Genomic DNA, 17,123 nt, shown 5'->3' on the forward strand with positions numbered 1-17,123 from the left:
CCCCCCCCCTCGCTCACTTAGGAGTTGGTGTCTGACACAAAAAGCTCCCCTATAACATGGCACATGCGCAATAGCATTCAGCATCGTAAATGTAGTAGTATTAGGTGGATTTTGCTTGTGAAACAGCTCCATTATCGTGTTTTTTTATCGCTTATTTCCGCTTGTATTTTGTGTTTCAAATATAAATAAGAGGAAATAACAATACACCGCAAAACCTTCCCCCAAGTGTTTTACCCCACCCAAACCTCCCTTTCCCATCGGTCCCCCTTACCGAAGGATAGATGGATGGATTATGGAATTTAGGGCATAGCCCAAGCACTGGGACCTATAAGATCATTCAGCGCTGAAATGAAAGTACGGCTAGATGGAAAAATGAGAAATGAAATGAAAGTGATAAACTGATGACAATCCTGCACTTGAACAGGACTGTATATCAGCAAAGGCCATTTTACTCTCCCCCCAGCATTCCCATCATCCAAAGTTATGGAAGATCGTTTTAGCCAAAGGGCCCCGAAGGATAGAGATGAACAGCATAATTCTCCCAAGTGATTTACTCCACCCAAAACCCCGCATTCCCTTTGGGTCCCCTTACCGTAGGATAGAGTTCAAAGGTAAATTCTCAGTTTATTACAGCTGACTGACAAAAAATAATGTTAAATTGTTAATAAGCAACAAAATATTATGGGAAACTGCAATTCGTCACTAAATACCCGTCATGTATCTACAACTTTGATTACTTTAAAAGTCAAACTAGTAATATTGACTTAAATATATGCAGTGCTAGCAAAAAAAAGGCCGTTTTTTTTAGTCATAAACAATTCACTAACCCATCGTCTGCTCGACTCATGGATTCTGGCTGTCGGACGTACAAAATTATTCCCGACGTGAAGAAACTCACGTATTTTAATTTGAATTTGGAGTGAATTAAGAATGAAATGTATTAAGTTACAATAAAATAAGCACTGTGGAGTTTCATTTGTGATGGCAGTAATAAAAAATCATCGATGACAAGGTAAAATTGCATTTCAGTTCAAAACATGACTGCGGGAATAAGACGTTTCATACTTTCACTAATATAGGCAACCAAATATTGTTTTATTGTGCTGATTACAACTGCAATATTGAGTAAAAGCAATAAACGTTACATAGATATTACACAAATAATTGTTCAACCGAGCACTGGGAAGGCTGGGAAGGACGTGTCCGCCAGTATATGCCTGGTGTCTGCGAGATGATACCACACCATATTGGATTTAAAAAAAACCACATGCTTATTTTTAGTTCGTATGGCGGTTTCATTTAACTCATTTTCTTGACAAAACAGTAAAATTTAATAAGTTCCCAATATTCCCAATTGGAAAACAGAATGGTTTTTCTAACATATTTTCACGTGTTTTATAGGAATCTGATGACGATTATGCTCTGCATTCAATAGTTGTGGAATTAGGGTGTCAATACCCTTACCCCAAAAATTTGTACATATTTCCAACGAAAACCGACATCAAATTCGTTTAAAACGCTTGAAAATATGCCAGAAAAACCATTCTGTTATACCCTGACTCAAGTTCCATCAAAAGGCATTAACGTAACTTGTCATTTTGGAGTTGGGGAACTAGGCCAATACAACCAATTCACAAATTAAGGGTAATCGACACAAATCAGCATCAAATTTCGAAAAAAACACAAAAATACTCCAGAAAAAAAGTTTTCGTGACCATAATTTGTAATTACTCCAATAGTATGCACTCACAAACAGCCCAGTACTGGCAAATGGAAAATGTTTATTTTTTCTTTTTCTTTTATAAACATACACGGAAATTTATGCATGTTAGGATTAATGTTCAATATTTTTCTCCCGTCTTTAGTAATAATGTAATTTTCTTAATTGTTCATGTGTGGTTTGTGTTTTTTTCCTTCTTTTTTTTTTTTTTCTTTTTCTCCTGAAAGTGTCATAGTGCTTAGTAACCTTTGCTCTTTACTGTTACTCGATTTCTTATTTAATTAGTTACCATTTTACTTTAATATAAAATCTAATTTCACTGGTGTAATGATAATTAACCTATATTTTTTTTAAAAAGTATAATTTACTACTGTGTCCCATTTTAGTCTGATTTAATGCATAGAATTTTAATTTTTCCCTGTTTTTAGCCCTGAAGATGGTATCTGTATTCCGAAACGTAAATTATATACTGTCAGATGAATAGGAAGGTTCCACACCGGAGTCTGGTAAATCGTCTTTACCAGTGGGTAGTTGTCGACTGACGTGTGGTGGATAGAGTTTTGCGGCCTCTAAGAAGGGATGATGAGCATTATGCCCACTTTATTAAAAGTAATGGCTACTTCAGCAGCATTACACTTGTAGAGATTCTTCTCTATTTTCCGAATAGCGGCTTTTTCCGTGCTACTTAGACAGGCTAGTAGAGCGCCTATGGAGGTCATGATCAAATACAGAGTCAAAATTGGTGTATATATTTGAATTTTACAGATAAACTATGATACCATAGTTATCAAAGTCATTAACGAGATATATATATATATATATATATATATATATATATATATATATATATATATAATATATATATATATATATATATATATATATATATCTCTCTCTCTTGAAGCAAGCGAGCTTTCGTCTGGAGCTGCCGCCATAATAATCTAAAAACAAATATTGTCCCAAGTACTACTCAGTGTACTAGGTACGGATACCAGGTCTTTGGGCCCACTCCTTAATGTTTCTTCATTCATGCTCAATATTCTGAGTGTGAATAGAACAATCGTCGGGGTCCACAAAGTTCTTGCTGTGGTTGATCTCCTGATGACCGTATCCCTCCTTATCAAAGGTCTTGTACGCAGCCCAACCGTAGCTCATTACCGTGCTGCCGTAACAGATATATTTCTTGATGGTGAGGATTAAGGTGTCTGCACTCCTATCCGGCCCTTCCTGGTGGAAAGGAACCATGAACTTTTTCTCGGAAGCACATTCAGTACCCCCAAAGAGCCAAATGCTTTTCAACTGTCGGCTGCGATCATATTTTGCCTTGATAAAAAATGTTTCGTCGATTTCCACCACTATTCCTGGACCTCCGATGGTTTCTCCATTGTTCAGCTAGGGTAGAGTTACCGCGGAGCAAAAACTCCTCCAATCTACACTTGTCTTTGTCGACCGATGTGGGCACCTTGTCACCGTACTATGGTTGATTTTTTTTTCTTTTCCAACCAATGGTTGACAAAGAGGCCGACCTCACATGGTTGTGAATGTGCATTGTCTAAGAAAGTGCCTTAGTACAATGAACACTGAATAGTTACAATGCACTCACTTCTTAGTTTAACTAATTTTTTGGTATCGCCCACAGTAAAATTGGTGTCTATCACCGAGTTTTACAGGGTTCGTCGCAATTTGGGCAAACAACACCTGTTGGAGAACTTTGTGGCTTTTCAGATATTGCAAAAAATTTTTAGTATCACTGAATTTTTAGTATCACTGAAAGTTCTTGATAAATAGCCATGGGTCAAATGGAGATCCTGCACATACTATCTGAACAACAGCCATAAGGGTAAACTGACTGGACTGGCCAACTCACAGACTACCACGTTTTTGGCCACCCTCCGAAAAAGTACTTAACACGTCCTGAAACCGGAGATGGTTATCAGTCATGAGTTGTTGGTGGTGATAGCAGGAGCTCAAGACCTCTACTCTCCTTTTGAAGTAAGTATTTTCTCCAAAGATAGAAATTAAGGCCGTACATCAAGATTTAAACAGAGGGTAATGAAAAGTGCAGCCAACACAGTGCACACTAACCCCTTGACGCTTTCAAAATTTTTACTTACAATTTAAAATGTTTAGAAGATTGATGCCATCTCAATGTTTACGGAGTTTGCGGAGTCGCCTGTGTCAACAAACTAATCATTTCCTGGGCTAAATCCGCACACCACTTGTACCCATAGACGCTGGGGCACTTTCATCACACCAATCATAAACACGATTTCCAACCACTACTTATGATCCAAGGTAACTATGGCATTCTTTGCGCTTTTCAATTGTTTTCAGTGTTGTCAATTGGTATGTTGTTTACCCTCCAAACTGGGTATAAGACTTGCACAAAACAGGGGAAATAAGTGAAATAAGCATAGCTATCTATTAGTAGTATATATACATATTACAGCAATTCTATCCTTACTGCGTTACTATGACAACTAGAAGTCATGGAAACAGTTTGTTAATGCATCGACGTATGTGTGAAGCTCCACTAGATTGGCAACGATGAGTCGCGTCGTCTGCTTGTAAGTACATCAGAAATATTTGTAATTTTTCAGGGTTAATTTGGTTGCAAAAATGGGATAATAGATATGAATTAAATAAACATTTTGAAGTAACAAACTAAAGTTGAACTAAATAATGAGTAAAGCTTACAATTACACTGCATACTCATGTGCTGCACTGCATACTCATGTGCTGCCCGTAACTGTTTGTGGATTGAGCGCTTAGGAACCAGGAATAGCAACATAGTTCAAGTGCAACTTGGAGTGAATTAAGACCAAAACGTGTATAATAACAATCAAATAAGGGTAGATCTAGGGTACTATTCCACGGCGGCCTAGACTATGGCAGTTGCAGTTTTTCTATGCAGTTTTACCTACTGAACAAGAATTTTGAGTAATATTTATTCGGACGACGGTAAAGGGTACCACCCAATTGGGAACCAGGGTTTTCGGTGGGGACAAAACACTGGGGAGAATTATGCTGTTCAACTCTATCCTACAGTAAGGGGGACCCCCAGTGGGAACTGGGGTTTTGGGTGGGGAGAAACCAATTAGGGGGAGGTTTTGCCATGTTATTGTGGTATTTCCAATTGTTTTTGACATCTAAAACACGAAATACAATCGAAAATAAGATAACAAAAACACCAATGGTGGAGACGTTTCACATCCAAATTCCATCTACTACTATTACAACACCGAATCCTACTACGCATGCACCAATTCTACTGCGCATGCGCTAGTTGTAAGGGAGCTTTTGTTCTACACGCTGACTTCTTAGTGAGGAAAAAAATGGGGGTGCACGGGAGGGGTACATGTATTTAGCCAATCACGTTGCAGTATGACCCCTACATTGAGTTGTGGCGGGACCACAAGCTAAAAAAAACAAGTGGCAAATTCCCCCCCCAACCCCAACATAAACCTAATCAATCCAGCTGTCCAACTCAACCCAGTCACACTTTCCTCTTTACACTACAGCATACATGCAGGACAATTGACCTATACCTACACACACACACAAATTCAAAACATGTACTTACCAACTCCAGGGCTATGCTGTGCTGTCCGCCGGTCAAGGTCGCTGAGACACCAACAACAACCACCAAGAACCACAACCCAACAACAAAACAACACCCAAGGACTATAACCCAACAACACAGCAACCAAGGAACACAACCACAACCTAACAACAGCAAACAACCAAGGAACACAACCACAACCTCACATATAACAACAAAAGCTTAACAACACAAAAAAAGACCACTGCAAAAGCAACACAAAAAATCACAACAGCACAGGCACAACTCTAGGCAAAACAACACCAATTTACGGGGGCCAGCCGGCTAATGCCATCTTTTAAGGACAGGACTTTGATATTCATACCACTTAATAAGGTGACTTGGGACATCTCCAAACCGCATATGATTTTCGCCTCTGACCTTCGGTTTTGTGACGCCAGGCCGACTTATCCCGAAAATAACCATTTTTAAAATTCTATCTCCTCCCTTGATATTTAATATTAAGACCTATGATTACTACCATATATAGACCTGTAGACCTCCAATCGAATGAGTTTTTTTTATCTAAAAGTCATTTTTTTTGCTAGATATGAATTTTTCCATATGGTAAAAAAATAAACCCTATAAATCAGGAGAAAAAAATTATTAAAAAAAGACGAAAAAAACCGGGAAAAAAGGGCTTGCTTTGATTGTTCTGTAATGTCTTTCTGAGTTATATACCAAATTCCAATGTTATAGCTTTAAAACTAAGTGAGAAGACAGATTTTGAAAGTCAATAAGTATAGTTTTGAGATACGGGCGTTGAAAGTTTTCCTTCGTTTTTCTATAAAGACAATGTTAATAAATAATGATTATTGTGAATGTATATTTGTTTTTTTTGTGTATTAATAAACCAAAACTATTTTATTTATCATAATTTATTCATAAATGATGATCCCTTTGCTCATATATCGTAGCCTGGGGCACTGCGTGAGGCAAGATGGGGCACTCTCTCTCCTTCACTAACTCGGCTTATTATACAGCGAATTTTCTTCTTCTGTATGTTAGCGAGATGTTTTCCTTATATTTTCCTCTTTGGCATGATGAAATTCTTGCCGAAACAAAGATAAACAAACGTAAATTCAAGAGAATGTCAGAGGTGAAACTCGAAGGTGTACTCTTTTTACAAAGACAATTTAATAAATCATGATTATTATGAATTTCATATTCCATTTTGGGTATTAAAAAACCAAAACTATGTTATTTATCATAAATGAAGATCTCTTTGCTCAAAGATCGTATAGCCTTGGGCACAGTGTGACGTGTGCTGTCAGGCAAGACGGGGTGTTACAACACAACCCTCCCCTCTCTCTTCACTAACTACGCGTATATTATGATATTCTGTAATAATACTTGAGCGATTTTTCTTCGTCTGTATGTTGGCGAGATGTTTTCCTTGTCTTTTCCTCACTGGCATGATGAAATTCTTGCCGAAACATAGCTAACCATACAAAAAAGCAAGCGAATGTCATAGGTGAAACTCGAACGTGTAGACTACTTAAGGTTTGTGCTGGCACTGAATCATGGTTGACCTTGAACTGAACAGAGTCCCACCCAGGGTTCCCAGATGTAGCAGACCAAATTATCGTACCAAACCTCTCCAAATTATCGTATTTTGATTAGAATTATCGTACATTTTTCATATCATGATATAGCTGTATTTCATCTACAGCAATATATCTTTATATCTATTAATGTAAGGCTAAATAGAAAAATTGTGATGTCATTTCTATTTATTGTTAATGACAAAAAAATAGAACAAAAAGATAACTTTTCTGCAGGCTGTACAAAGTAGCCTATTTAGTACTTCAGTGATTGTATTTGTCATTCTATATCACCAATGTAAACTTTAAAAAAGAAAAAAATCAACTAACATGAGTATTGCTTTAAGAAAATTGCCAATTGTTCTTAAACATCACATTACAACACCATTACAAAAAAAAGAAACATGCAGCAAAATCATATAATTGTTTACTTCCAATTCTTCACTGATAGCCATTACTAATCATCAGTATTACATCAATGAAAATGAAATGGAAAAATACGACAAAAAGATCACTGTTAATAATCATCAGTATTATCCTCAATGAAAACGAAACTAAAAGATCAGTACTATACTGTTTATGAAGGACTCGCTAATTGTTCTTTATACTGTAAATAATAAAAACTAAAATTATGTATACAGAAAAAAATAGACTTCACAGCCTTATTCATCATCCTTATCATCACCATCAAAGAGAGAGAGAGAGAGAGAGAGAGAGAGAGAGAGAGAGAGAGAGAGAGAGAGAGAGAGAGAGAGAGAGAGGGGTACATATTTGTCTGTTACCTTTCCATATCTTCTTTATTGCCTTCTGCTCCTTTTAAGCTTTACTAATTTTCAGGCGGCGAATGACCTTGGGTGCCTTATAGACTTGAATCTTCTAAATTCCTATAAGTTGACGAAAAGGTTCAAATTATCGTACATTTCCAGTAATTATCTTACAAATATGGCGAATTATCGTATATCGTACGCTCGTTATCGTACATAGGGTCAAATTATCGTACGTCTGGGAGCTGACTGACACTGAAGTCTCCCTTCTCGACTCGGGGAATGTAAGCAGGTTTGAGACATACTCAGGACCAGTTGATTCCTTTAATGTACATGAGTTGATTACAGATCAAGGGATGAGCGGGAACTGACTTGTCTTTTCCCGAACCCCGTGCAAAGAGATACACATAACAGGGAAAACATATCGTACCTCAAATGGAACATTCCTACTCCCACCTCCCCTTTAAGATCAAAGTCTCCCCATTCAAAGCAAACATAGTATATTTAAAAACATAAGTATAGATTTCTCCTTTTAGTTGCAAAAATAATAAAACTGGTAAAGGTAGTAACATATGAAGTAAAGGGAATTCAGCTATAATAAAGATAGTCCTTCGGACACAGCGCTGGAACATACATAAATGGTAAACATGACAAGAGAACACTTATTAAACCCAAATAATCAGGATTAAAGTATATGCACAAAACTTGAAACATGTTTTTTAGGGGATATTTATTAAACACAACTAAAATGAATTACTCTGTATATAATCATCGTGCCATTGCGGGGGACGACGTACCCTAGTGCTACTTCTCTCCTGGGTGGGTACTGGGCCAGCCTCCCCCGAGGCGGTGGGAGTAGGTTCTCCCTCAGGTGGTGTGGTAGGGATCTCAAATGCTTGCGATTTCTTGTCGAAATTCTTCCACTCCCGTCTAACCATTATGCGCTATTGGCGGTATCTATTCTTTTCAATAACCACCCCAACGCTTCTATTCCAGGCTCGTGTAGTCACATCCTGGATAGCTACCCTCTCCCCTATTTGTGGGGGGTAGGGGGGCAAAGATCCTTGGCTTTCTCATTATACTTGGATGATATTCGTGTTCAACAACGCTTCTTTCCCTCTCTCTTGCGGACAAGGTTTCCGACCAATGCTCGGTGACGAAATGATAACTTTTTAACATTGGCACCGAATCTCGAAGTTGGCGACCCATGGCCAGCTGTGCAGGAGACTTATCTATACCACGTAATGGTGTATTTCTATACTGCAATATCGCCTGAGCTACCTTGTCATTGTCTAGCCCTCCATCAGGTAGAGTATTGCCCATTAATGTTCGTTTGGCGGTGCGCACAGCAGCTTCTGCCCGCCCGTTGGACTGGGGGTAGTGAGCAGACGACACTCTCATAGATACCCCCCAACTTACCAAAAGAAATGTCTCATTTCCATGCTCGTTAGATTCGTGCCTCGTCCACTGATATTTCTTCAGGTGCTCCCCACTGCATAAAATATCTTCTAAAAACTGGGATCAATCTCGCGGATGTAGTTCCGTTAGCGAAGAAATAAATTTCCATCCATCCAGTCAGTCGATCGGCGTAGACCATATACTGCCTCCCTGCTACTTGAAATAAATCTGCAACAGTTCTCTGAAACGGATATTCGGGAGGGGGAGTGTATATAATACTTTCCCTTTGTGCGAAGGTGCCGCAACGTTGCAATCATGACACTGTTCCCTATAATTGCCAAGTCACCCTCAATCCCAGGCCAATAAACTGCCTGTCGTTGCTCTTCTGATCATGGAGTCAGTTGATTGATGACCTGAATGTAAATTGGTTGCAATGCGTAAACGTAGTGCCTCCGGAACTACCAGACGAACATGCCCTCGTCATATGCATATGTGACTAATCCTTCAATGACACTCAGCCTATCACGTACATTGAAAAAAGGTTTTAGGCAGGGCTCCACTTGAGACCTTGACGACGGCCAACCCTCTTCGCTGACACGTCGCTGCAATAGTAAATAATCAGGATCCTTCTCTGCTTCCCCCCTCATGGTAGCCCAGTCCATAGTAATGACGTCATCCGCCAGCGATGACGTCATGGAGGCAATACAAACTTCGTTCATAAGGTTCCTCCTCTTCTTGTCTTGACGGTAGTTTCACTGCGAATCACTGGGTATCTTGATAACGTATCGGCTGCCGAATTCTTCTTCCCCGGCAAATATCTTATGGTAAAACTATATTGCATAGTTTCTCCTTCAACCTAGTAGTCTCGGGTTGCAATGTCTTTTAGGCTCCTATCCCCAAAGAGTTTTACCAAAGGTCTATGGTCCGTGATTAAATGAAATTCGGGCCATCCCAATAAAAACAATCTCGATTTCCTAAGGCACCATACTACTGCAGCCGCTTCCCCCCTCAATGACGGCATAGCCGGCCTCCGCCTCCGTCAGGTGCCTGCTGCCACATAATGCCAGTTTCCATCCCTTACAACAAAAAGGGGCATTGAGATCCTCGCAATTGCAATATTGTTGCAATATAACAAATCCCATTCCTTCTCTGCACCAATCGGTAACAACAGCAGTGCGCCTTGTCTTATCATAATATGTCAGTCCGTCGCCCAACATCTTGCAAATGCTGTCCCGGGCTGCAACAAAAACTGTTTTGAAGGCGTTGGTCCCAATAAACTTTCCGATGGGGGGATTTCTTGAGAAGATCCCTGAATGGTTCCATTACCGGTGCTACAGCCACGAAAGGTGCAATTTGGTTCACAAGTCCAAACCAAGATCTTATATCCGTGATAGTTGGGCTTGCAGGCTGGGGAAGTTCTTAATGGCACTCATACGCTCATTAGAAGGTCTATAATTATCCCAATCAAGTTCGTTACCCCACAAACTCTACCTGTCTTTGACAAAAATCGGAATTTACCGGATTCAGTGTAATACCATTATCTCCACATAATTGCAAAAAATCATAAGTATGCAAAAGGCTCCCTCAACACTGTCGTCATATAACAACACGTCATCTATGCACTTGTACTTTTCTGTGTACATCAATAATAACGTCATCGAACCTCGTGTATGCATCGGGGGCCGCGCAATGACCCATAGGTGTTCGACAATACTGGTATCTCCCCCATGGTGTAATAAACGTTGTCAACTGTCGGCTCTCCTCATCTAATGGCACCTGGTGGAATCCGGCATAGGCATCAACTACAGTCTTATATGTACGAAGTGGCACACCCGAGACCATGTCAAAAGGAGCACTGTGTGATGCGTTTCTCGTTTGCAATTCTTATTCAGCTCTGATAGTCCACGGTCCTCCGTGGTTTACCATTTTTCTTTGCTACCACTACCATCCTTGCACACCAGTCCGTAGCTGTACCAGCAGGACCTCCCTAATTACTCCTAATTTGACATCTTTCGTCGAGCTGAGCCTTAACATCGGCCTCCCAATGCTTAGGAACTGGTATAGGTGTATGACACGCATAGGGGATGGCACCTTCCCTCAGGTGAATGTGGTGAGGGGCTCCTTTCATCATCGGCAGAGGGTTTCTTGAAACGTTGAACGTAGTCTTCGCAAAACGTTGCAGTAGCCAGTCCCTCAGCCTAGGACATTCTCCTCCGTGGCAGCGTATGGCAATCTCGCGCTGACGACCACCACCCCACCCCTACCCGTGTGAGAACGTTTTCTTCAGGCGTTGGCGGGGGTTAGTCGACGCAGAGGGTTTCCGAGTGACGTCATTCACGGTAGCGACAGTATGATGGGGAAACTTTGTATGCACTAGACCTAGTGATTTACACACTCCTAAAGACATATAAAAACGGGTAGCACCTTGCACAACGATAACACTAGTGCTCACTGATTTATCACCCAATTCTATTAGCATATCAGCAGACCCATATATTCTCAATGACTCTCCCCCTGCGTGATTTACAATGACATTACACCGAGAGAGATTAGGTACCTTCAAACCCAATTTTGGTAACAAATCTACCCCTACTATACACACTTCTGCCCCAGTGTCTGGAACAGCCTCAACGACGACACATCACATGAAAACTCATGCTTAACCTTTATTTTCACCATCGGCAGTTTCCCCACTGCTGCACATAGGCCTACCTGGCGATTGTCCGCAGGTGGATAGGCAACAGTGCATGACGTAACAGACGCGTCCACAATAGCGCCGTTTTGGCGGGCTGTTGCCCCCTTGACAACAGAATTTAGCAAAGGCCCCACAATACCACACTGAAAACAATAACATTATCACAGGACATTTTTCCCTGCCAATGAGAACGACCACCACACTTTTTACACCTGGTATCTGACTTACTGTTACCTAGTAGGTTTCAAGCTACTACGGCCACGGCCGTGTCCCTTGTCACTATTATTAGACCTATAGCTAGCAATAATTTTACTTTCACCTTCTAACCCACTTTCAACTAGGCCTAAGCCTATCTCATCCCCTTTTACCAAACTAGCTACGTTTGCCCTTCCACGAGCGCTAATACTATCCTTTTCTGCAGATTCATAAATTTCACATTTACGTAACATTTCTGCACAGTATTGAAAACCTCATGATCCTGTAGGATCTCTTGCTTAAGTCCCACATTGCTTAAACCACTTGTTATCCGCTGAACTAACACAAATCATTCAGATCAGCTCGACAATGGGGACACTTAAACCACAATCTAAGGCCAATTGTTGGCACCTATGCACAAAAGATTTCGCTTTTTGGTTTCTTGATCGCCTTGTTGCGCTGAGAAAAAACTTGTCCCATGCCACTGCCTTATTCACAGACTTCGTCGTGATCTCCTCCAGTCTGTCGAATGCCTCAGAGGTCGTTAATGAGTTCCACTGAACCTCTGAGTGCGTTGCATCTATAGTCTCCTTAACTTCTCATCGCAGTTTAACCGGATACTGATAAGTGCATTCTCTCCTGAGACGTTTCCTAAGGCCAGCCAATCACTCATAGAGCGACACCATTCTCGAAAACTGCTTTGTGTCATCTCATAGCTACACTTCTCAGGCACATCGCCCTAACACCTGCCGAGGCTGAACCATGTGGTCTTCCTTGTGCCATGAGGCCAACCAAAGCCTGTAACAAGTCCTGTCCCTCGTGGTGCCTGCGTGCGGTGTTGCATTCCTGCTTGCAGTGCCCCTGGGGGAACGTCTTGCTGTGCCCATGGGTGTGTTGTGATGGCCTCGTCTCAGCATCTTGTAGGTCCTGCTTTTTGGAACGAGAATCACTGCGCCATGTAAGCAGGTTGAGACTACTCAGGACCAGTTGATTCCTTTAATGTACATGAGTTGATTACAGATCAAGGGATGGAGCGGGAACTGACTTGTCTTTTCCCGAACCCCGTGCAAAAGATACACATAACAGGGAAAAAACAATATCGTACCTCAAATGGAAACATTCCTACAGGGAATGTCTACAGATGCATTTCTCCCAATTACTTTGACAATAATTATAAAAATTTACGATAACAGAAAAAATATTGCATTTTCTTGTACGGATAAATGTTTTAGGCTTACTGACTTACGTTAACTAATTCCATAACTACGAGTAAGAGGAATGACGAAACGTATGCGTAATACGAAAGTAAGAGGAATTTTGACGAAATATTTCGTATACGTATCGTATTCTCAATTGCCATATGAAGCTCCATGAATTTTTTCATGATTTGCATTTCTCGCCCTATACCCCGATATATAAGGGTTCCGGCCGGCCCTTTAATTACAGTCGTCCGAATAAATATTACCTTAAATTCTTGTTCAGTAAGTAAAATAACATAGGAAAACGTCAATTGCCATAGTCTTGGCCACCGCGGATTGCTTCTGTAGAAATACCATTGGTTGAAAAATTCATGCGAATACGTCTATTGGCGGTCACCGGAAACAATTCAAATTCATCGGGAAAATTCGGATGCGTGGGAGGACATAAGCGATAACTACATCATCAACTGACACTGACATGTACATACTACTATGTACATACTACTCACAAACGGGAGCTCCAAAAGTAGTCACAAGGTAATCTAAAAATGAGGTTATTCTAATTAAATTCATTATCTAAGTTATTTATCATTTGCAAATAGTGTTTATGGGGTTCAAAATACCGAGGGTGATGAGTTCTTTTAGAAAATGTAGGTTACAATTTCATATCATGTACTGGCAACTTATAAAATAATACCGACGAAACTTCAATCTTTTGAATGGTATGCTTAAATATTGAATTGTATTTTTGTTTCACCGATTAAATACCGAGTGAAAAAGTGGCTCATTAGTCCGGGTAAGTGCCGGCGAACCGATGCTTCACATACACTAATCCACAATGGTGAAAGTGATCAACATACCTTTTGACACCAGTCTACCCTAATTTCTTACGATCTTCCATCGACACTTTGTTTCTTTATAGACGTCAATAAGATGACTGAACAGTCGCGGATTGGTCACTTCCTATTGCATACAAACACTGGACTTCTAAGCGTGCTGCGCGTATAAACAGTTCAGCACTGAGCAATCTCATACTGAAGTAACTGCGCCTGCAGGCTGCTTCCCCTGTCAAGCAGTAACAAGTATTACCAAATCCGCAAGACCGCACTGCCTTACTCTCATCCCAAATAAATCGGCTCTTCTGCAGCGAAATTATCGGTCACATTCAAAACAAAAGTTGAATAGGCGTTTTCTGTAAGAAACACATTCATATTACATGAAGCTTTTCCCCTTCCCAAAGTATATTCCTACATATTTTAGTTATTTAAATAATAGAATTGGGACAGTACTTCTGGCAACAACGGCTCCCTCGGCTCAACGTCCCTCGCCCGTGTAGATCACGTTTAGTTGCTTGCCTGACACGTCCACTGCTCATACGAGAAGCTGCAATCACAGTTAGCTCTAGGTGCATCAATCACAGTAAAGGACGAAACATTTGTTTATTTTTCTAGGTTTTTAAACAGAAACAGACCACGATCTAGAAAGAACACGTCAATCTGGGAGGTCACACGAATGAAAGCCTCATCCAAATCATATCGGGTCTGCTCACAAGGATGTTTATCAGCTCAGTGGTTTGGTAATTGTAGAACAGTTACTAAGATATACTATTTTTTTCATTTGCTCATGAGACTACTAAAAGCTATCCCCGCCCCTTGCGAAACGTCATCTTTATGAAACTATATTTACGATAACATTTTTATATACCTATTTTTACAATGGCATTTTTTAATATACATTTTCACATTATTACATGTTGCCGTATACTGCGTTAAAGTACAAAGAATGCCCTTTCAAATGATATATGACATATTACAATTACGATTATTTTCAAACCCACAAGCGCGCACAGAAAAAAATTATCTACGCACACGAAAATGAGCAATTACTTCGTCCGTCAACGTACATACATTCACGTTTCGTAGCGTATCTGGCTAAGGGATCATGATAGAAAGAAACTGAAAAATGTATCAGAAAGCTGATAAAATTTACTATAGAATGCATAAATAAAATTGATAGGTGTTCTCAGAAAATTTCGAGGAATTCTAGGTCAAAGACGCACCATAATTTTTTAAATTTTATATAAATATTTACATTTTTCTTACACAAATTTTCATCCTATTACATTTTGCCATATACCACGTAAAAGTACAAAGAATGCACTTTCAATTGGTATATGGAACATTACAATAACAATTACTTTCAAATCCAAAAGCGCGCACAAAAAAATTATCTACGCATTCAAGTTATAAAAATTAAGCGCTCGTGGGAGAGCTGAAATCTAGCCCCGCCCCCTGGTGAAACGTCATCAGTTACATTCGGGCAGATTGACGAATACCTTTTTGTACTTTTTTCCGAAAACATTATAATCGTTTGAGGCATGCATAGTTATTACCTTTTTGTATACAGTTTGTGTTAATTGTAAACTTATGTGTTTGGATGTATATTAATGTGATATGAGGTGCTAATGAGAAATTTGCTGGAAATGTGTTCTCTGTGTTATCGTCTTCATCACTTATTCATTTGATACCTTAGCCTGTATCGTATATGATGTAATTCTCATACTTTTGATATTGTTTTCTTTTCCGTGGCCAAGTCGTGCAAATGCAACTGCCATTTTAGTATCCACATTTTCTATATATTTATTGCATAACAATTAGTATTCATAATAAGATTTGGAAAATATAATTAATCTATCATTCTAACCTTTAGCATGAATAAGAAAAAAAAGTTGCTTTTCAAAGTGAGGTATAAACACAGTGACAGAACTAAATACATTTCTTAACAATTATTTATAATCTTGATAATATTACTGTACCTGCCAGAGAGAGAGAGAGAGAGAGAGAGAGAGAGAGAGAGAAACTGGTATATTTTATGTGAAATAAAACAAGGCTTGGTGACTAAATGAGAGAATGGGTATTAAAAAACATCAAGTGTGTGACCTCTTTACGTATTTTGTCCAGGTTTTATCAAAAACACCATGCGATATGGAATAAATGCATAAAAACTAAAGGTTCTTTAAGTAATTCAATGGATAAGCATGAAAAGTGTTACGCATGTGACGTCACAGTATTAGCTCCGCCCCCACAACCGAGTTGAGCAGACCCTACTTAATGTTCATTATTGCATTTCCGGTTCTCTCTCTCTCTCTCTCTCTCTCTCTCTCTCTCTCTCTCTCTCTCTCTCTCTCTCCTTACTGAGATAAAGAGAAACATCTGTGAATTTGTTAAAATGATTTTAATTTCTAAACACATGATATCGCAGGAAAAAGAGCAAAAGCTTATCGGGATGAAACAAACAGATAATCCATCCAAGTCACAAAAGATTAAAGGAGAAAAAGATGGCAAACCTACTTAGGGGAAAGTAGATACTTAATGTAGATTGAGCTTATTAAATTGAAAAGTGAGAGTCGCATGAAACGGCAAGATCATCACATTACGTGTTTTTTCGCATTCTCTTGTGGACATTTCATGTTGCTTTTAGTCTTACCTCTCTCTCTCTCTCTCTCTCTCTCTCTCTCTCTCTCTCTCTCTCTCTCTCTCTCTATATATATATATATATATATATATATATATATATATATATAGATATATATATATATTTATATAATATAATATATATATATATATACATTAATTAATATATGGCCAAAAAATTGGAAAAATTCAACTTTAGCATATTTTCAGTATTTTGCATACTGGAAGTCCAGACTTGCCATTGTTCATGTACTGTTTGTATTACTCTTGTCTGTTGTGATCAGATACTGAAGGTGGCATAATACAGAAGAAACAATAAATAAAATGCTGTAGAATTTTTTTAATACTTGTTCTGATCGAAAAATGTGTGGGATTTTAGGTGCCTGTATATCGAGATATGAAAGTCATGTGTAATGAGATATTCTCTTTGATCTTATTGGAAAATAGCCAAACCTATTAATTCTCCACCAGATGAAGCACTTGATACTGGTTCTTGAATATATAAAAAAATATACATTTCATGTACATCAAAAT

General features: G+C 39.2%; 1 protein-coding gene across 1 annotated transcript in view; it reads right to left on the bottom strand.

Annotated features, from left to right (window-relative positions):
• The window catches only part of LOC135198822 (SET and MYND domain-containing protein 4-like), an 84,886-nt gene extending 70,692 nt beyond the window's left edge, over positions 1-14,194 (bottom strand). Inside the window, exon 1 of the mRNA XM_064226792.1 lies at positions 13,977-14,194. The gene's annotated coding sequence lies outside the window, so the exon portion shown is untranslated. The remainder of the gene's footprint in view (positions 1-13,976) is intronic.
• Between the last annotated feature and the right edge of the window lie 2,929 nt (positions 14,195-17,123).

The sequence above is a fragment of the Macrobrachium nipponense genome, chromosome 22 (genome assembly GCF_015104395.2).
Source record: "Macrobrachium nipponense isolate FS-2020 chromosome 22, ASM1510439v2, whole genome shotgun sequence".
Taxonomy (NCBI): domain Eukaryota; kingdom Metazoa; phylum Arthropoda; class Malacostraca; order Decapoda; family Palaemonidae; genus Macrobrachium; species Macrobrachium nipponense.